Source organism: Apteryx mantelli, chromosome 3 (assembly GCF_036417845.1).
Source record: "Apteryx mantelli isolate bAptMan1 chromosome 3, bAptMan1.hap1, whole genome shotgun sequence".
Classification (NCBI taxonomy): Eukaryota; Metazoa; Chordata; class Aves; order Apterygiformes; family Apterygidae; genus Apteryx; species Apteryx mantelli.
Window position 1 is genome coordinate 11,878,860 of NC_089980.1, and position 20,993 is coordinate 11,899,852.

At 45.2% G+C, this 20,993-nt stretch overlaps 1 protein-coding gene across 1 annotated transcript in view; it reads left to right on the plus strand.

Annotated features, from left to right (window-relative positions):
* Positions 1 to 1,247: 1,247 nt before the first annotated feature.
* PAK5 (p21 (RAC1) activated kinase 5) overlaps positions 1,248 to 20,993 on the plus strand; it is a 141,348-nt gene continuing 121,602 nt past the window's right edge. The window contains exon 1 of the mRNA XM_067294658.1: positions 1,248 to 1,275. The gene's annotated coding sequence lies outside the window, so the exon portion shown is untranslated. The remainder of the gene's footprint in view (positions 1,276 to 20,993) is intronic.

Below are 20,993 nucleotides of genomic sequence, written 5' to 3' on the forward strand. Positions count from 1 at the left end.
ACCTCTGACGTTTCTAAGCCAAAATTTCTGCTCACAGACATTATGATTGAAGATGCCCACATGACCTGTTGTATCCATGGCATTATTTTTATACACTTTGACAACGATAATCGTTTTCCTCCTCAGAACCGCATTTTGTTAAATGCCTTTTGCCGATAAATTATACAGGGAAGGTGGGAAACGCTGGGGCTGTACAGTCTCCGAGAAGTCCCCTTGCACACACTTGAGAATTCGCACCTCCGCATGCTGAGACAGCGGAAGCTCTTCACTGCTCATCCATTGTTATCTAAAACAAAAGGAATAGTGAAGGCAATTAGTGCTGGTTAAAGAAAAGGTGTCTGAGATGAGTGGGTGGATGGGTGAGTGAGCGTATGGGTGGGTGGATGGATGGATGTCTGGATGCATGGGTGGATTGATGTGTGGGTGGGTGGATGGATGTGTGGGTGGGTGGATGGATGCGTGGGTGAGTAGATGGGTGAGTGAGTGTATGGGTGGATTGGATGGGTGCACGCATTGATGCATGGGTGGATGCCTGGGTGGATGGGTGGATGTACAAGTGGATGCGTGGGTGGGTGGACGGGTGAATGGGTGAGGGTAGGTGAACTGATGCATGGGTGGGTGGATGCACGGGTGGGTGGATGGGTGCATACTGGGGTGGGTGCATGGATGGGTGCATGGGGGGGTTCCATGGGCGCATGGATGTATGGTGGATGTGTGGGTGGAGGGATGTATGAGTGGGTGGGCGGGTTGGGTGCATGCACTGATGCATGGGGGGATGGATGCATGTGTTCACGGATGCACGGGATGATGGAGGGATGAACGCGCGGGTGGAAGCGCAGGTGGCTGGCTGAGCGAGCCCATGGCGGGGTGCACGGGCGGGCGGGCGGGCGGGCGCGCGGCTGCCTGGCGGGACGGACAAAGCCCCAGGTGGGGCAGAGGCTGCGTGCAGCGGCGGCGGCGGCGCCCCGCGGCTCCCGCGGCGGCGGCGGCGCGCGGGGGGCGGGCGGTGCTGATCCCCGCCCCGCGCGGGGGGGCGGCACCTGCGGGCCGGGCCGGGCCGGGCCGGGCCGAGCCGAGCCGAGCGGCGCCGCAGCCCGGATGTAGCCGGCGCGGGAACATGGCGCTGGGGGCGGCGTGACGGCGCCGCCGCGGCCGCGGTAGGGGCGGCCCCGGGCGCGGGGAGGCGCGGCCGCTCCGCACCGCTCCGCAGCGCAGAGCGCAGCGCAGCGCAGCGCGGGGAGCGCCGAGCGCCGCCGCCGGAGCGGGCGGCCCCAGGTTTGGCTCCCCCCCTCCCGGTCCCGTCCCGTCCCGTTCCATCCCGCGGGGCTCCGTGGGGGCGGCCCCGGGCGCGGGGGCCGCGCCGGGCGGGTGCCTTCCTCTCCTCTCCTCTCCTCTGCTCGCCAGGAATTTCTTAAGGGTGGGTGTAGGTGAGTTTAGCTTGAACGGCGGGCAAGGTGGTTTTTAATTTTTTATTTTTTTAGGGACAATGCCCTTTTTTTTCGTTGTTGTTCGTTTTTAGGCGTTTTGCTTTTCGGTCGCCTGTTTTCCCCGGGAAGTTGCTCCCAACTTTGCGTGAATGTCGTGCCCCCTCCTCGGTTTCGGCTCAGGAGGCAGATGCCCGCAGCGACAGGCGCCGGCTTTAGGGCAGCGCTCGCGGATGCGCCGGCGAAGCGCTGCTTTTGTGTGTCTTTGCGTGTGACGGGTTAGAAATGCCTGTAATCCATTCATCTTTCTGTGCTCGTTAGCCTCCGATCCCCGTAGCTAAAGAAAATGGGCTGCATAGTAACTGGCTCGCTCGAATTACGGTTGCGACTTAGACCAAAACCGAGTTGTGGGGTTTGGGGTTTTGTTTTTTTCCCCCCCTCGGCGTGGCTCAGACCCTCGGCATTGATCAGACACTGAGAATTTCGTACAAACCAGCCGCTAGCACGCAGGCTGCCTGTCTTCCTCTTTGTTACACACCAGCCTTGTGTTAACATAAAGAAACAATGGATTTTTTTTTTCCCCCCCAAATGCTCGGCATTAAACCAACCCCGCTGTCACTGCAGCTAAGGACAAAATTCCCACCGACTTGCGAGGGACCAGAGGCCGGCAGTGAGCTCTTATGATAGTCTTGCCCTCTAGTTTCCTTTTTATAGGCTTTAGCAATTGGAAAATGAGGGAGCAGCACTAGTGCTTGTGATAAGGTGGATCTCCGTGGCCCATTGATGTGTACTATACACAGGTGCACTGTGTACTCAGATGACGCTGAGACACTGTTCCTAGTCTGTTTATTGCTAGAGCCTTTATTGGACTGTAAAACTTTAAATGTTGCTGCTTAGGATGATGGCAGAAACTTGGGCTCCCCTTCCCCATGCGACAGCCCGTGTTGATGGCCACGGGGAGCTGGCGGCCCCCTGTCACCGCCTGCGTGGTGGATGGGCGTCTTGTTGCGTGGAGGGTGCTGTCGCTGGAGCTGGAGAATTGCTTTGGGAGCTTTTTCCCTTTGCTCTCAATTTACGGTTCGCAAAATGGCCCTTTGGACTGCTTGTTTCTTCCCGGCGTGGCACTTTCATGCATTGCTCTCCCACGACAGGCTGCTGCTTTGCCGCGCGGCCGGGGGCACCAGCGGGGCCGGTGACCGCCTGGGGAAGGAGCGGGGTCTGTCACTGCCGCTCGTTCCAGTTAAAGCTTTGAGAACTGTGGGTTGCCTTTTGGCTTGCTGGCTTTTCTTTTTTTATTTTTAGTATTTTGGGGGGGTTAGTTTGTTTCAGGTTGGTGGAAAGTCTTTGTTCTGCATGGAATTACATTTTTTGCTCTGCAAAGCAATTAGTCTGAAGTAAACCAAGTAAAAACATGGTCTGAATTTGGGGGAAAGGCAGTATCTGTCCTTTTGAAAACACTGAAGCAAAACTTTCTTCTCCTGCTTCAGACACTTTTTATGAATGTTCTTGATCAAGGTGAAGCTGCGCTTTTTAGAAGAGAAAAACTTTCATCGAAAGATTTTAGCTCATTCTGCCATAATCCTGCCTTGCTTTTGTGCAGAAGCTCAGAGTGGCATTCCTCGTTTTTGCATTTTTTTATGTGATCCTAAGGAAATGAGGCTTATCCAGTCACTCTGTGCATTTGTGTGTGTCGGTCTGTCCTTCAGCTGTAGTGGCCATTGAACCATATTTAATGGAGAGTCTCAGAGTAATGGTTTGTGTGCGGAGGAGAGGCCGTGTCGGTGCTGTCGCCGAGGCTGGGTTACGAGCCATCGGAGCATCCCCTTGGCACAGCCCCGCCTGAAGCCAGGTCTGGAAGATCCCATTGCTCGGGGACTTGCTTTGCTACCTTGGCGCCCCAGTTAGCTTCCAGGTGACGTTTTTCTCCTCACCTTCATCAATCGTGAGTGTTCACAGTGGATGGTTATTTATATTTCCCTGAAATCTGAGGATCCCAATGGCTAATCCTGAATAATCAGCATGAAAATAGGTAATGAGCAAGTTTCTTGCCAAGTGTTTTATTTCACAACTATTGCTTCAGCACCAGGGAGCAAAAGCGTAATTCAGCCTTCAGAGGACTCGCACTGCCGCTGTCGTGTGCCGCGAATATTTGTTATCTTGCCAACCTCAACTCTTGCTGTGAAGCACCTGAGAGCAAACTTCTCGCCACATTAATTAGCGATAATTATGACCTTCACATTGCCGCCTCAGCCCCACCTCTGACCCCAGGTTTTGTATTGAAATAGGTGGGACAGTATGTGCAAAACTATTCTTTTTGACATCAGCTGGTGTATGTAATCTGTGTTTAAAGTGCAGTTCTAGGACAACTCCAGTTCATACAGCTTAAGGTGTTGCCCAAGAGATGACATTAGCACAAATCTGTCATTGGTAGCATGCGACTTCAGCAAGGTATGGTAAAAGGAGAAAGAAAAGCCAAGGAGGGGAGAGAGCCTCTGTCTCTCACCTCCTCTCTGACCACACTCGGGTTTGACACTTAAATACAGTTACTGCTCTGAAGCAGCTCCATTTAAGGATCTTGAGCATTTGGCATATACTTGTTCAAATTCATAAATTCATTCTGGTTTTACTGTTTTACTCGGCAAAACCTGAAAGCAGAAGTCTTGGCAAGTGGCATACGCTGAAACTGCTAACAGGTGTCTGTGGGTACACTTGGGCTTAACCAGCAGCTGACGTGTTTCTGGCGTATGCGCGAACCTCTAACAAAAAAAACTCGTGCTAAAATTTCCCCTCGGGATATTCAAACTGTGCTTCTGGTGGTAACGTGTTTTACTAGCGGTGCCGTTCTGCTTCCTGACGGTGTTTCCAGGGTTGTCTCTGCTTTGATTCTCGCGGAAGTCGGTGGAGTTTGGTTTGTCGGTCTGCCGCAGCATTCGGCTACGTTTTTCCCAGATTTTGGTGAAAGCTGAATGAGCTCTCTGCCGTTTGCGTAAGATGGTTACCCGTTACAGCCAGGCAAAAAAAAGGAAACACGAGTGTTGGAAATTTCACACAGTTGAGATTTCTTACACCTGGAGGGCATATACTTTTTTATCATCTTCCAATTATAGTCCATTAAATTTTTCCACTGATTATAATGTTAAACGCTTCCAAACAATCTTACTATGCTCAGTAGCCTTTTAAAGCATGAAAGGCATTTTTTTACAACTGCTTGCTCTATAAATGAATGGCACAGCCAATTGAGCCTTGTTGCCTATGGCTTTCTCTCTTGTGGTTGATCTGTGTGGTTTCCCAGGTGTCCCATATCGGTTTGTCTCATGCCGCAGTCTCTTGCTCAACAGGGCTTTCATAGGGTATCTCCTCCCCAGCTGCCTAAATACAAAGCTTGTAAGGACCTGATATCTTTGAGATTACCCTCCTCCTAAATTTAGGTTTAGCTGGCCAGCAGGTTCAGTAGGGAGGACGGACTGATGTGCAGCACGGTTGCATCAGCCTCATTGAGGGGAAAAAAGGGCTGAAAACTGGGAAGTTTCAAAAACACTAACTGTGTGCAAAAAATAAAGAAAATAAAGAGGCCATTTAAAAAAAATAGAGCAAACTTCTGTGCACTCTATTAATGATATTTAATGTTCAGGCAACTCTAATTAAGCTTCTTATCCATTAGTCCACACCAACTCACTGGGGACTCTGTTTGTACCGGCGTTTCAGCCTGCCTGTCACCAGACTCGGCAGGACGGTGGGGCTTGGTGTGTCATTTGGAGGGCTCTCTCCACAGCCAGAAAGGCAAGTATTTTCTGTTGAAATGAACATTTAGAGTTTCTTCCCCCCACCCTGGCAAAAATTATTGGGGACGGGTGCTTAGGGAAGTGAGATGTTTGGGCTCTCCAGTTTGGTGTGAGCTGTTCTTCAGGTTTCCGCTGTCTCGGCTCTCAAAGCAGACCTCCAGCCGTGACGCTAAATAGACATCTCCGTTAGCTCAGCTAGAGCATTTTCAGGCCCTGCTAAAGTGGGAGAAGGGGACGGAAAGGAGCAGCCGGCCTGGTAACCTCCCCGTGGTGTTGCTCCTCCTGGGGGACAGCGGATGATGCCTGGGGGCTATTTTGCATCCTTCCCAATTCCCTTTTTCTGGAGCAAGTGAAAATGCTACTGCTTTTGGAAGATGCATCTGGTGGAAGTACAAAGGTAATCGTGTCTCAGAGCAGACAGGGCTAGGATATTACTTCTTAAATCAAACCAACAAAACAGAAATGATGCGTGAATTATGTTTCATTCTTGTCCTTCTATAGGCTAGACTGCCGTTTTCTGTCGCTGACAGTTCTTGTACCCTAAACAAAGATTTATTAAAACACAAGTGAGTGAGAGCTGTGTATGTTGGTCGCTATTTGTGCACCTGGAGCCACTACGACTGTGGGCCCACTGCGCTGGGGGGCTATAAGGACATGCAGTGAGATGCCGTCACTGCCCCGGAGGAGCCTGCGGCATTGGGCACGCCAACGCTGTTTGCGCACACGCGCTTGTGCAGAAGTGAAGATAGCCACAGCGTGCCAGAGGAGACCAAAATGGCCTGCTCGGGTCAAACAGTGATGGGGTGGTAGGGCCAACACTGAATCCAAGCTCCCAGGCCACCGCTCTGGTCGCCCCGGTGTCCCAGGGCTGGGAGTCTTGATTCTGCTGAACAAAGATGCGGCTCCAAAAATAGATTAAGCCAAAGATCTGAGATACCAAAAATAGCTTTACAGATTTTTCCTTTTTCTGACTTGTGTTTTAGATTTATTGTTCTCTGCTGGAGGCAGTTGAAAAGCAAAAGAGCATACTGCAGCTAAAGGCAAGGGTATAGTGAAAATACATATCCAGTCACCTCTGATGAAAGAAAACTACCACAAAACTCTACGTGTCTCTGAAATCATTGTAGAAACATACAGTAATCCAAAATAACGAGGTAAATAAAAATGTGCAATGTCACTAAAATCCACCCTTACCAAAGGTTTCATTGTTTTCATGGCAATTAAGGTACCCCAGAAAGGGAGCATGGGGAAATCACTGGTGACAAAGGGGAGGACAAAAGAAATGACAACGAACAAAAACTGGAACAAACAAATGCCGTAAGAATTATCCTGTTGATAGCTGCTGTAAAGCTTTTATTGCTACATGCTCTGCTACACATGAATAATTCATCCATCCCAAACTGTTGGCAATAGGTCTGTGCAGTGTCTCTTCGTCTAGGCTGTTTAAACGGTACCTGTTAACTCTACCAGCCCTGTCCGGGCAGCGCCGAGCTCTGCGGCGTGCAGTGCCACTGACGCTGTTGCATGTAGCGTAAATATGATGCTATTGCGTTCTTAGTTCCTTGTTGTATATCGAGGCTCTGTCAGATGAGAAGAGAGCCAGGGAGAGGAAACTGAGGTGGTCTTTTAAGTGATGATAATAATAGTACCAAGTTAAAACTTAATATTTGTCTGCTTGAATTCTGCATAGGAATCTTCTTATTGCTAAGTCGAACGCCAGGTTTCCCACCTCCCTGTGTGTTCGGCATAGGCGTAGAGGACAGAGCTAATTACTTGTGCCGGAGCTATTTTGGGTGCCGAGCGGCACGTGGACCTGGAGGTCAGGAGGCACGAGGGCTCTAATCCCAGCTCTGCTGCTCTCCCAGCCACCGCCGGTCAGTTATTTAACCTCTGCGTGCTCCTACTTCCCTCTGTATAAAGAGAGGGATTATGATAATAGCTTTTAAAAAGTTAGATTTTTTTTTTTCTTTCTTTAAGGTGCAGTACGATCTGGTCTAAGAGGTCACTATCCCCATCTGCAATTTAAGACGGGCAGCTGAAGAGACTCGGTCCTTCCCAGGAGGTGTTGAGAGTTTGCAGGATTATGAAAACAGTGCTTAAAGCCTTACTGGGCTGTTTGTGCCACACAAATAACTACGTTAAAAAGATTTTTTCATGAATCTGTTACTATTCACGAAAGGATCCTTAGAAACAACTGAAAGCTGTGTAAATGAGATAAGGTTCAAAAGGGTTAGTGCTGAACTCTTTATGAAATGTACGTAAAAAGTCAAAATACTTAAATGTTTTATTTTTTAAGCCAAATCCTGCCTTATCTTTAGAAGCCTAGTTTTGCATCTATTAAGCTGACATGGGACTTTTGCCTCTACCTTAAGTGTAAAGGTCCTAAAAGTAATAGATTTGCTGCCATTCTGCTTAGACTCTGCAGGGTACTGGTTTTATGTTTTACAGAAAAGGGTAATTTTCTAGGTTGAAGAAATAGGAAAGATTTGGGGAGAGCAAGGTGAGTGCAAAATAAATGCACCCTTAGCTGTGCATCTAAATGCACCCTTAGCTGTGCATCTGTGCCAGGTGTCGGAGCGTTCGGGAAAGAATATTGTTGTGCTGCTTTTTCACTCTCAGTTGCACACTGAACGCCTCTTTGTCAAATAGCAACATTTCTTCCTATTTGTGCCTCGCTCGCTTTGTGTAAATTGTGGCCTTTGTCACTGAAAATAAATCAAAGGGCAGAAAAAAATGTGGCTGAGCTGGAGCTGAGACCAAAGTGTTAATGAATTTGGAAGAAAACCACCTAAACCCAACCCCCCCTTTTTTTTTCCCCAGGGAGACAGATTCCTTCGCTATGTCATGAGTAAGAGCCTACTCTAAATACTAGTAAAGGCAATGGAGAAAAATGACTTTTTGGAAGGCTTTTGGCAGTATGACATAACCTTGGTGTATATATTCTGTTGGCAGGGTAATGTGGCTGCTTATTTGGGGTGTCTCTTGTCGTGGGTGTTTTTCGTACTCCATGGCCGTGCAGGGCCCAATCGGTTTCCTTGGGGCTGCGGAGTGAGAAATCCTTCACCCCTACAGCCACCGAAGTGGCTTATTTATTATCTGTCACTCCGGCCACATGAGGTAGTTGTTTCAGGCTGTGGAAGAAGGGAGCAATTTAAAAGAGGGCAAAGCATCACTGTTTATCATGAGTAGGGCGTTTATCTGAGGAAGGTGGGTGTCTTTTACCCTGTCTTTGGTGAAGCTTGCTGTATTTGAGGGTGATGAGGGAAATGAAGAATAGCAAAACTGTCTTCAACGCCCAGCCCGGAAAAGTTAATGCTGGCTGTGGGGGAAGCAGCCGGAAAGCCCAGGGGCAGTTTGCTGTGGCTGTGAGGGGCTGAGGACAGAGGCAGGGCATGGTTTGTAAACAGAAATAACTACGTTTTTGTTGGAGTGGTAGAATTGCAAAAGCTAAGCGAGGTTGGGGTACACAAGCTCCTCTGCAGGTCAGAAATACAAGCTAAATGCCGACTGGGAGCAGTTGCTCAAAGTTTGCTTAGGCAGATCGGCTAACACCTTTCTGAAAGGGGATGCTAGGTGCTCCTGGGGTGTCGGAGAGGGGTGTTCATGGGGGAGGAAGTGTGGCAGCAGGGGAAGGAGGAGAAGTTGTTGTCTGCAGAGCACGGTGCTATTAGGGTGGTGGCTGGTTAGGAGACGGCGCCCGACCGCCATCCAGGCCACGGTGTGTGCCGGCAAGGTTTTGGGAAGGTACGTGGCCTGGGATTTTATGTTGGAAACAAATAACAAGCCAGCAGATAAGCTAGCGCACTACTGGGAAGTGCTCCAGTGCTCAGAAAGTGGCTATAAGCTCAGCTGTAGTCTGCTTTAGGAAATCTCTGTGGGTACACCCATGTTTTATGCAGGAGCTCGAAATGATGCAGCCTAAAGCCTGGGAATCTGTTATATCTTCTCAGTGTGTGAAATGTATGTCCCATAACAATGTGTTGAGAGAGGCCTCACTGCCAAAATAGTTTGGTTGTCTGCCGAGGTGACTGCAGGTGATGATTGCCTTTTCAGTTCTTGCTCTCTGTTCTGTCATTTTTAGAACAATAAATTAAGGATAAGACATAAATGGAAAAGCAAACAAGTTAGAAAAATCCTGTGCGTGGATGTCTGTAATTGTCTTCTTGTGGTTCAATGGAAAGGAGAGCCTCGTCCTGCTGGAAGTGAGGGTTTGGGTTATCCCCAATAGCTGTCATGCCAAAACTGCATCCTGATGACAGTGCTTAGCTTTGAGCAGGTGGTGTAACACATATCCTAAAGACCACTCTGGGAAACTGCATGCAAAACCAGGTGTCTTGTATGCCATGGAGGATTCATTCTTAGAAACCAGACGGGACACGAGGAAAGCTTCATTCGAACAGGGGTGTTGGTAGGACAGTAGAGTCCTGGTCCTGTTAGGGAAGGGAACTGCTTTATGAGGGCAAAAAATATCACCTTTGAAACACAAGTGTCCCTCATTTGTTCAGAGTATTGAGAGGTGATACTGAAATCGCTTCTTTTGATGTGCAGACCATGCTATCCATCCTGCATGTGTGCTTTCCTTGCCCTCTCTCTCTGAGAATCCGTTCTTAGAGCTGTCAAAATTCACAGGGAAAGCAAGTAGGGCTTTTTCAAGTACTCATGAAGTGCAGTGAATGAGGTAAAAAACAGTGCAGAGCATTGCCAACTGAAAAGTAACTTAAATCTCTTAATAGACTGACATTAGGTCCCCCCCACACCCCATTTTGGAGAAAGGATTGTGAAATATGCCGCACGTCAGCAGGGCTTCTTCCTTTCTGAGAAACAGGTTTGCTATAATAAAGTCAAGTTAAGGCCAGTGCTTCCTTTTTGGGGACAATCCAGTCTGATTTGGACACTACCGCTGCAACAAACACGTTACACGCAGTTCCAGGCAAGAAGCCTGCCATCAGTGTGGCTGTTGCATAGGTAAGGAGGAAATAGCTCAGCGAGGTCGTCATTCCCGAGCTGGACTGGCGTGCGTGTGTCAGCAACTGTCAAAACACAGGAGGGTACTTTCTAGGCTATAAGAACCAAGTGGGTCAGGTTTCAGTCTTAATTTCTGCTCACTTTGGCTGCTCCGAAATAGGGGAATTCAGAAAGTGAGTCTGGAGAGGGCAGGATGTCCAAAGCTATCGTGAGGCACCGCACTGGGTAAGCAGGGCACGGGGACTAGAGAGGAGCTGTCCTAGAGCTCTCATTTTTTTTGTTTCCTTCACAACATATACATGTTCAGCTCTGATAAATTCTGTCTGTGATTACCAGCAGCTTCCCCACAGTGCTGTTGAGGAGAGGGTGGTAGAGCAAGCACCTCCCATGCTTCCCGGGGAAGTTGAGGGGGGGGCAGTTGCCCTCCAGGGCAGTGAAAACCCCTGGCACAGATTTGTACAGGGTATGAGTTGTTCCTTCAGCCTGAGAGCATTTTCCCGAGCTGTAATAACTCATGATTTTTACAGCTCCTGATCATCCCTTGTACGTTGGTCAAGATGTTGGCAGCCACCTTTGGAAACGCAATGATCTGCCTTCCACAATGAAAGAGCGTGTGTGTTTCTTCTGGTACCAGAGTTCATCTCATGGGGTGGCAAAACCAATGCTTTGTCCCTTTAGACTTCACAGAAAGGACTGTGAGGAAGAAGTATATTGTGATTGGTGCTGTTGGCATACATGTGTGCATATACATTAGTGCATATGTGCTTCCCTCTCCCCCTCCATGCAGTCATACCCTGCAGCCCTCAGCGAGGACACGGGGCAAACCACCAGGAGTCTGGACTGGAGGTCCTTCATCTGAGAGTGCCAGGATTTAAAGCCTGCTCCTGAGTTCATGCAAGTCAGTGAGAGTCTTTTCACCGACTTCAGGTGGATCCTTAGCCTTTCAAGAGTAGGATTAAGAGGTAGTTGGGCTCAGGCAGGCTCACGTTCGTGAAGTGTTTCTGCTTGAAGAAGCGCTTTGACTTTTTCCTCAGCATCTGGATGCTACTTGTGAGAGAACTCCCCCCCCCCCCATTACATTTGCCATTTGCATTCTAACACATATCTGTCTTCCTGTTTGCTTTGCTCTTTGGCATATCTGTCTTACTGGTATAACAGTGTCTTGCTGTTATGTTTCTGCTTCAATTTCCAATTACATGTAAGAAGGAAAAATACTCAGCTGTCCTGATTTAGCTAGAAATTAAACTGCAACTATTTTTCATGTACTTAATGGGAAAAGTGGTGATAATTGCTAACTAATGCTTTCTGATTTTTTAAAAAAAATATGTGAAATACTGTTGTCAATCAACACAAAGATTGGATAATGTACTATTTCACTGACAAGCTCCCTTTATTAAGTTAGGCATCCACTTTGTTCCAGAAACTTGAGCTATTCAAATTTTGCCTTTTAATGTTTACTCTTTCCATCCTCTCTCAGTGTACTTAAGTAGTCTTAGTATACCTGTGCAGTATAACGCTGCAGGTTTAATAACATTTGAAGAAAAGAACTTTAAGCTGTGAAAATCATGGTGGTATTTAATTTTTTTCTAGTCATTCGCCCTGTCACTCGGCAATACAGCTACCTGCCCTTGTTATTCCTTGTTTACTGGCAAAATATGTTAGCTTCCTCATTACTTCCTCGCTAACTGGTACGTTCTTGAGCTTTGCATCAAAGAGCTAGTTTTGAAATGTGTTGTTAGATGGAAAGGTGGAGGGTGATTCTCTACATCTTTAGTTGGTCATGATCATAGTTCATTGTTTCTGGGAGAGCAAATGGTTACCTCTTGGCTTTTCTCTAGTAATAAGGTTGTATTCTCTACATCTGTGGATTAAAACTCAGTGGTGCCTTTGGCTGAGAAGATGTATCAAAAGGTTAATGGCAATAACTAGACTTGCCAGCACCAGATTTAAAGCCTTGAGTCAAGCTCTAAAATATGAAGAGCCTGCCTTTATTATGAGCATTTTAAAGTCAGACAAGGGTGAAGCCTAGAGTTGCGTGAACACTTGTGGTCCTTATGGACCGTTTCTCAAGTTTTTTGCCTATAACTTGGATATAAAATTTAGTTTGAAGGGAAATGAAGAGAAAATTAAGAGAGTAAATTGGAAGCTTTCTTGCAATCCCATGATTCCAGACATGGGTTTTTCAGAGAAACTTTGAAAACACTGAGTTTTATAGTAAGGGCTGAATACTCAGTCGTGCTGAGTAGCATCTCTCCACAGTACTGAATGCTCTTTTCATGATTCTGGATTTAAACTACCATGAAACAGAACTCACCTTACCTCTGGACACCGACAGCATCACGAGTCAAGCACCACAAATGCACTAAACCCGCGTAAAGCAGAACAGCCTTCCTTCCCAGAATATTCCACCACCTCAAACAAAAAAAGTGTTTGCAGCTTGAAAAGCATTGCTTGACTCGCCACCAAGATCTGGTGTTAGCGCATTTGTGGCAGGATCCTCTGTTCAGGGCAGGCTGGGCCAAGTGAGCAAAACCACTCAGGCTGTGTTCCCATCCTGCTGTGACAGGAGATTCCAGTGCCAGCATCATGAAGGTCCAAGCACCCTATGGATTTAGACGTAAGTAACACTAAAAATTGCCATGATGTCACAGCAAAGCATTACCATCATCAAGGCAAATGAAGAGAAAAATAATAATATGGAAATAACAAACTATCTTGGCCTGCAGATAAATCAAAGCTTAGCCCTTGATCTCCCACTGCTCACTAGCCCAGAACATAAATCCAAGGGTTTATCATTAAGCTTAACGGCTCATAAAGTCTGGGCTATTTCGGAGGTAGTTCCAGAGATTTGCAGCCCAGGCAGAGCCTCTAAGCCGCTGTGCCTTGTATAACTAGGTAAATAGCAAGCTTCAAATAATACTATAAAGCTATCAAATGTAATAACTAACGCAACCAGGCAAGTGTTGACGAAGTGGAGCCTCGCTGATGTCAAAGCTTGCTGATAACTGCTGTAAGAGATCCCGCTTTAGAAAGACCCCTTTAATAATGAATTTTAAGTTCCTTTCACTTTACTTGAAGTCAGGTATGTGCTTTCAGTTGGGTTCATGCTTAACTCTCTCTCTTCTTCTGAACACCATTACTTTCTTCACTGTGGGCCCAAGAGAGCAAACAGCAAAAAACAGAAACAAAGATACAACCTACAGTTCAGTTACTTTATCATTGCAGTTTAAATATTTATGACAGTACTTCACAGCATGCTAGTAAATGCATGATAGCATATTATGTAAAAGAAATAAAATTTTAGAAATAGGAGACTTCACTATTGCACTTTGCTAGTAAATCTTTGCTACCATAGGTGGTGAGGCTGTGTAAAGGCCATGTCTTTTTTTTCCCCATTATTCTATGTAAAGCGTGAATTAGCTGGTTACTGCCATTTGTCATCAGATGTTCTTTAAAATTATGCTGTGTCCCTTGTTCAGGCAAGACTTCCCTTCAGATCAGATTCCTGTAAAAGCTGATGGGAGCTGGGCAAGAGGAAAGACTTCAGTGTTTGACAATGGTTGTGAAATGCCAGGACCTAGGATTTTGAAAGTGAGTAGGTCTTAGACCTGCGCAGAAGAAAGGATTGTAAGGCAACTCCTTCTGTGGGACAAGCAGCCTGGGATTTGAATCATAAGTCTTTTGGATTAATTAACAGTTTACATTCATTTTATGAATATGAATATGCTGGTTTTCCACTTCAGTGACGCCCCCCCCCCCCCCCCCCCCCGTGCAGCTTTCAGATCTGTGAGGAAGAAGGTTGTGTTAAACAGTGTGTTCACCCCAAGTCGCAATAGTCTGTGCACTTTGCTAGCAAGAATAAGGATGATGTTGAGGTGCAAATGATTTCCAGTAATATCCAAGTTTTTCTTTTGGTCACAGAAGAGGCTTTTAGACAAGATATGTAACTAAAGTAAACACCAGGCTCAAAGTCTATAGCTAATCCGAATCTTTTGGGGATGTACGAAGCACTGACCATCATTCTCTTCTTTCCTGCTTAACTGCTTTTGGAAATATGCCACCCTGAAGCACTTGAGATGACATGAGATGACTTTGCCCTGAGCAAACTTCCTTGGGAAATAATTATCTCAACCTAAGTGCTCACAGAAGACTTGCCTCAGCATAGCTGCTTCTCAAAACCCAAATCAAGGACTTTAAAAGCTGCAGTGAAATTTCGCTGTATTTAAGGTATAAGCAAGACACCATTCCTGTTCGTTGTTGATTTTTTACGCCATAACCACTACTGTAGTGTCTGCAGAGCTTTCTAGTAGTGCGTTTGGTGACGTGGCTAAGGTAGGTCATGCAGGGTTTGTTCTCTCCACCTCCTCATGGGAGGAGAAGAGTTTGAAGTTTAATTCATCTCTAGAATCACAGAATCATTAAAAGAAAAGGGAGAGAGGGAGGAAAGAGTTGGAAGGGACCTCTCGAGGTCATCTAGTCCAACCTGCTGCCCAGAACAGCGCTAATTTCAAGGTTGGATCCGGCTGCTCAGGGCTTTGTCAGTCAAGTGCTGAAACCTTCCAAGGCTGGAGATGCCACAGCATCTCCAGGCGCCCGTCCCAGAGCTTCCCCGCTCTCACTGGGGAGAGGTTTCCTGCCATGTCCAGCTGAAGCTGCCCTGTGTGCAGCCCACGACTGCTGCTGTCTGTCCTTTTGCTGCACACCTCTGAGAAGAGTTTGGCTCTGTCTTTTCTCTAAATTTAGGTAGTGAGAGACTATAAATAGATCACACTTAAATCTTTTCTTTTCCAGGCTAGGGAAACCTAGTTCCTTCAACTTCTACTTTGGGTGCATGCTCCAGCCCCTTGCCATTGTAGTGGCACCCCAACAGTCTCTCTTCATTTTGTCTCCTGTAGTAGGGGCACGTTACTCCAGATGTGTCCTCAGAGCTATCTGGTAGAAGGGAATAATCACTTTCCCTGCCTTGCTGGCTAAACGCCTGGTAATGGAGCCCCATATGCAGCTTGGGGTGTGAGCCTTTATAGAGAAAGGATGAATTTGGGGAGCTATTGTACATGTGTGAGAGCAAAAGTAGCTTTAAGTTTCTGTTTGTAAAGCAGAAATTTGAAGAACATTCCTTGGATCAGAAGCTGATGAGGTTTGCGATAGTTATGCTTTCAGACACATCATATGAATAATGATGATCGCCGAGGATGGCAGCTGTTTGCCAGACACATTGCATTCTACAGCCCTATTCCTGCTTGTGCAACTGCCGAACTTTAATTATTTGTGGTGAAATTCACCAAATTCTGCCTTAGATTTGACTGTATTGGGTAAAATTTCTGCCAGGGTGTTCACTTGTTTCCTAGAATGAGATGAGGGAGAAACATTTACCCATTGTAAATTTTAGTAATTTTGAAAAGAAACTGTAGCACCTTCATGCTTTGAAGTAGGGATTTGAAATCTGGCTTGGAAGAACCAGTATCTAAGTAGAAATTGTCAGTAAAATCTGTATGGTCCCAGACTTCAGTCCAAGGACTAACTGGTTTATTGATTCCTCCAACTATTTTAGCATAAAGAGTCAAATGGAATTAAATTGGATTACTGTACTTAAACTGAGATGTCTACTCTAGTAACTCATTGAATCAAGGTGGGATTTCTCCCTTTCTCCTATGTCTTAAAGACAGGCATGGGAAATCTGTGATTAGTTGTATTTAAGATTTTCCTAAAACTTAGAGTTAAAGAAAAAGTTAAAGATGATTTGTACTTGGCTGAAGAATGCTATTCTCTGTCACGATGGCTTTCCTAGCAGTACAGTGTGTACTCTGGAAGGCACTTTGGTGCGAATCTATGCCAATAAAACCCAGCTTTGGAACCGTATCATGTGGATAGATGAGAAAAGAAGCTGCTAACATGAGCAATAAAGCAACTTAAAGCAGGCCTGCAATGACACATGTGCTGCAGTTTATAGAGGTTGAGTGCTGTGCAGGAATTCTTCCATACGGTCATGGAGGGGTTAAATGTACAGGATGTACCAGATGATTCATCAAATGTGCACTATGCATGTTTACAAAAAACAGTTGCTTGATAATCTAGACTATTATCTTCGTCTTTACCAAAGACACGTTAAGGATGCCAAGTAGGAAAGTGAGACGTGCCAAAATCAAGAAATGACAGTTGAAGTTGCCTGTGCAACTTTAATTTTGAGTCTTTGTATATACAGACATCTGTAATCGTGTGTGCTGTTTTATGCAAAAAATTCAAGGTGGGGCAGCAATTGTTTCATATACTATATTTTGGTATCTGCTGGTGGGAGTTTTTCTGGACCCCCGCACGGTGCCGAGCAGTGCCCCTTCCAGCATGAAGCTTGCCCACGCGATGAGGCGACAGCAAGCGAGCGCCGCAGAGCTGCTGTTGCTTGGACTTGGGCTGGTCATTTTGTTAGTGATGGATTAGCACTTTGGGTACGCTTGGTGCTTTACCTCTCCTCTTAACCCCAGTGTCTCTGACCTGTAAAGCTTCAGTTTTAATGCCATAATTCTAGAAATACTTTTTCCTTACTTTATTTTCTTGAATTTCAGACATCAATATGCCACCGGACTGCTGTCTTTTGCAGTGATGTGGGATCAGGGCCTGAAAGTCTCTTTGTGTGGTTTGAGAAAGGGAGCAGAGTGGATGCAATTTGATTTTAAAAAAAATAGTGAGAGTTTGGTTCCATGGGCTGAAGCAGATCGGTTTGAACGCTGTAGCAAGATGCCGCTTGGTCTCAGCCCCCTTTTAAAATGGGTGCAGCCATTCCAGGACTTTGCTCTCTCCCTCTTTAATTTCTCTTTTATGAGAAATCATTGAGTGTTTCTGAGTTCTGCTGCTTTATATAGGCTCTGTTTCCTCCTCCTGTCACCACTCACTCACTGTTCTCCCCTGTTACTAAAATCTCCTCTCCCCAATGCATCATCTCTTTGTCTGTGGACAAAGAGATCATCCTCATCATCATCCTCGGTCTAAAATCAAAGCAGAAGACACTTGAAGGAAAAGAAACAACCTTGAATCCCCATTAAGTTTTCAAATGGCTGGAAGTTGTTTCTCAAAGGCAGAGGGCATGAGTCTCTTGGGTCTCTTCTACTTCTTGCTTCCTCCACGCATCTTAATGCAGTGCCTTCCCCCTGCTTCTCATTGCCAGCGTTAGCTCTGGTTGCATTAGCAGATGAAAGGCACGGGGGAGTACCTCAGTGTATAGATATGAATTGCAAAATTCTTTTAATAAGGGTGATAGTTGGCATTCTGGAATATGGCAGCTTTCACAGGGAAAGGAATTGGAGGGCAAGCAGTTCTGGAAAGATAGGTGAGACAGAGGACATGCATGATGACAAAGCTCATCTAAATTGTCTGGTAAGAAATAGTTCTCTGGATTACTGTAGCAACCAAGTCCTGATATTCCATTTAATTGGTACAAAGGTGCTCAGAATAGTATGAATAGCTCTTATGGGAACTGAATGCTGAGACCAAGAGGTGGCATCTGTTCAGCCAGCTGTGATGGTGTAAATGGCATGGCATTTGGGTTCCTTTGAAATAATTCGTTAATTTTACTGTACAATTTAAGGCTGCCTTCCAAACTTTTTCACTGAATTTTAGAAGTGCAAATGGGGTTCCAGAAAGTGTTTTCACAGGTATTAGAGTTATATCTTAGAGATTTCTAGCTGATGCAAAGGGAGACATATTTAAAAACAATTTCTAGAGTGTTGGCAAGTGATCAATCTGTGCTATGCCTTCAGAGATGGGATAAAGCAAACAAAAATACTCAGTTTTAGGCCAGATAGATATTTTAAGTGAGTTGGCAAATTCCTTTTAATGTAAGTTGGGTTTGATCACTGGTGTTGATTGTACTGAAGGCCTCTAGTTCTGATGTGGTGTTTGGTGTTGATAAATTTATTTATTTTCCTACTTTTCGTTTCACAAAGACGTGCATACTGGTAGAGATTTAAAATTGCATCACAAGGAAGAAACAAAAGAATGGGGACAAATTGAGTGGATGCTGCCAGATTATTTTCTCCTTCTTATTTTAACTGATAAACTTACAACTTTGAATAGGAACGTTCAAAATTGTCTTTGTGATTGACCATCTTTCTATCTAGTTTAAAATCATTCAGCTTTACAAGAGACAGGTATGCTCCAAACTAACAAATGAAAAGACATGACAACAGCAGAAAAACTGATTATTCATGCAATCTTTCTTACATAAAATAGCTAACTAATCTCTCTGTTTCAGTTCCTGAGTGCTATTACAAATATCATCCTGAAACATAACTTAATTCTCAGTATGCTGGCAGCTTACTTCTCATCCCTGATTGCTTTCTGTTGTCACAGTGATAGTTTTTCATTTCAGAAATTTTCTCTTTTGTCACTCTAGTTATTCTTGCATTCACTGCAGTTTTCATCCTCCTCTTCCTCTGTGGCCAGTGAAAGTGAGGTGCAAGGAATGAGATTTGTGCTCACTCTAGTCTCCGGCTTAGAAAATTAGGGAAACCTCCAGAATATCTGGTCTTCTGTTGCTGTGGCCATCACCTTTGACGCTGTCAAGTCTGAGGTTCTGGTGGAGTGTACCTGTTGATGGATGTTGTCAGAGAGGGAGGTATGTTTGCAGGTATTTTGGTTTATTCGCGTGGAGGTGTTTGACTTATCCTGGTCCAAAAAATGAGGAATGAGGGGAGAGCACCTGCTAATATTTTTCTTATTAAAAACAAAAAAAATTCTTAGTTTTTCAATTTTGATTTAAGTTTCACAAGTAGCTGTAATTAGTGCAGTGTCATGCTTGAAAACTTTTTATGAGTGAAAGGACATGCATCTTGCATGTAAAGACAAGAATGTATTCTTAGTGTAATTGAAGTCCTAACAGTCTAACAAAATTACTATTAGTCCCACTGTAGTTATTACAGAAAAAAAAAATAGTTAATTAAAAGACTATTACTGTACATAGAAAGTTAAGGTTGCTCTCCCTGCTGTGTGTTAGTTTGCAGTTCTCAATGTTGAATTTCTTTTGCTGTTTTGCTAATTTTTTTTTTAACTGAGAAGCAAGCATTTAATGATATTTAAAAATCTGGATGCTACAGCCATTAAGATACTTGTCCAGTCAACATGGAAGCAGTAATATTTTTCCATTATTATTGGCTATGAAAGAAGAATAGAAAAGCTAGAAGTTCAGACCACTGTCCTGGCACAAGTGGTCATGCTAACATATTATTGCCATGGTCTCTGGAGTTAGGTATGGCATTTCAAACCACTGGGGTTTTGTTGATACCCTTAACTCACCTACTAAGTTTTGAACTTTCTTTAATATACAGGAATGAAAAAGCAGAAACAGTGTTGTATAATTTGCACTGTGGTATTAACTGTTTCCCCTGAGTTCTTTCTTCCACTTACAAAAGTTGTGTAGTATCCATTTATCCATGACTTGTGTCAGTATGCTGCTTTTCAGTAACCCTGGTCATCATCTGGTTTTTGGATAGTCTAACATCTGTCTAAAAGCATGCATTTATTCCATCTTCGTCTGCTTTTCTATTTTCATATACCCCCTCTTCGATGGGAATTATTTATTAAGACTGTTTTTCTGTTTCCTCTATAAACATTATCAATTTCTGACCTTTTTTTGAAATTAGAGAACTTTGTGGTATTCACTCTTAGGGGAAGTGTTATCCTGAGATATCTACCTTTTGGTTCTCTCTCATTCTTGGTCTTAAAATTTCCCCGTAATCTCTTTAATTTTCCAAGCCAGAACCTTGGCTCCAGTTTGTTTAGAGGAGGCCTGTTCTTTCTCGTTAAGGATTGACCTGGTCCAGGAGTTTGAATTTTGCATCAGTTTAAACCCTCTTCCATAACTCTTCCTTCATCTGTGTTTTGAGGCTTTCGCTCTCTATCAGCCTGTGCGAAGTAAAGGAGCACTGCAGAGCATGTTACTTCAGTGTACTTTGGTGTACTTCAGCCAGAAACACATACCAGCCTAAACTTACCCATCGGCCTAAAATTTTGCCTGCAGGATCCTCTCTGTCCATCTAGAGTTGATGTCTGAATAGATTACAGCTACTACCAAGTCCATTCACAATGTTTCCCAGATGTTTGGGAATGCGATGTATTCCAAGGAGTACAGAAGGTTGTATTTCACCTGAAACTCTGTGCATGGCTGAATTGTTTAAGAGAATCATCTTAGATCTGGAAGATTTGGGGGAAATTCAGTTGCTTTTTTGCCATTTCATAACCTGGAGGTCATCACTGCCAGATTCTTTCGAGAAAAGCATTTTTTTATTTTACCCAGCATTCATGGTTGGCCAGATGTTGAGGGCCTGGAAGTTTCTGACTATCTGGTAGCTTGGTTATGGTACAAGATGATCGTCTTGAACACTACCACAGCAAGGCTCACCCTGCTAACACTTGTGTGTGGCAGTCGGGCCCTCTCTCCGAGGCATGCCGTAGCCTCCGAGTACACCACACTCACCGTGGGCATTTGGCACCCTGCATGTTGGGGACGTCAGGGGCATTGGTCAGACTTCCCACACCTGCTAGTGGCAATTGTGCGGTGTCTGTTGTTTCTAAGAAATGCTACTGCCTTTCCTTGGCCCCTTCCCATGAGCAAGGGATCTCTTGGGGTGCATATGTCCAGGAGGTCTGATATTTCTCAGCATGCTCATTTGGGACATCTGGACAATCCTGGAGGTGAGCATTGTAGCCATCTTTAATCATGGTGCTAAGTTTAAAAAGGGAGAGAGAAGACATTCAGATGCTAGTGTGTAGCCAAGAAATAATCATAATGCCTGACTACATCTTCTACTGCTTGTTCCAGATTAAGATCATC